Source organism: Psammomys obesus, unplaced genomic scaffold, assembly GCF_907164565.1.
Source record: "Psammomys obesus unplaced genomic scaffold, mPsaObe1.curated_primary_1811, whole genome shotgun sequence".
NCBI classification, from domain to species: Eukaryota; Metazoa; Chordata; class Mammalia; order Rodentia; family Muridae; genus Psammomys; species Psammomys obesus.
Window position 1 is genome coordinate 2,399,503 of NW_026586662.1, and position 626 is coordinate 2,400,128.

General features: G+C 37.1%; 1 non-coding gene across 1 annotated transcript; it reads right to left on the reverse strand.

The window, feature by feature from the left end:
- Positions 1-65: 65 nt before the first annotated feature.
- On the reverse strand, positions 66-197 carry LOC129672905 (small nucleolar RNA SNORA67). Its single transcript, XR_008719584.1, has one exon. It is a non-coding gene; the product is annotated as a small nucleolar RNA SNORA67 (small nucleolar RNA).
- Between the last annotated feature and the right edge of the window lie 429 nt (positions 198-626).

Here is a 626-nt window from a genome sequence, read left to right on the forward strand (position 1 = left end):
TTTCTTTCTTTCTTTCTTTCTTTCTTTCTTTCTTTCTTTCTTTCTTTCTTTCTTTCTTTCTTTCTTTTTTAATACAACCAAAGGAAGGCAAGGGAAACAAGTATCTCTTGTTCACCAGGCATGTTTGGTTTTCTTTCAAGTTTCTATGTTCCTGAAAGGGACATGGTCAGCCCCTTGGAGAGGGAATCACCTTGGCCACTTTTTCTCCTTCTAAATGTGATCACCCTTTGTCCTGGACGTTTTCATTTCAGGGCACCTGTAGCCTATTATTGGCTTGGGGACATCATTTATTCATTAACCTGCTTTTTAACATTTTTTTTAAATGATAGGATCCAAAGTTAGGTGCAAATGGATGAAAGTATCTGCCCCTTGAAGGTGATCTGTATCTTTTCACAACCCTTCCTCAATGTTTCACCAAACTAAATAAAAGATGAACAAGAATAATCTTTCTGGATAATTTCTACTGTGTTTCTTATATAATTTCTTCTGCCAGTCATTTTTCCCATGCCAACAACTACTTCTTGAGTTCATGTGAACTGTAGAACTAGAAAAGAGTCCTTGCTTGTTCTACGCATTTCCACATATGGAAAGTGAGTCTGTGGAGAGAAAAGCGAAGAAAGAACCTC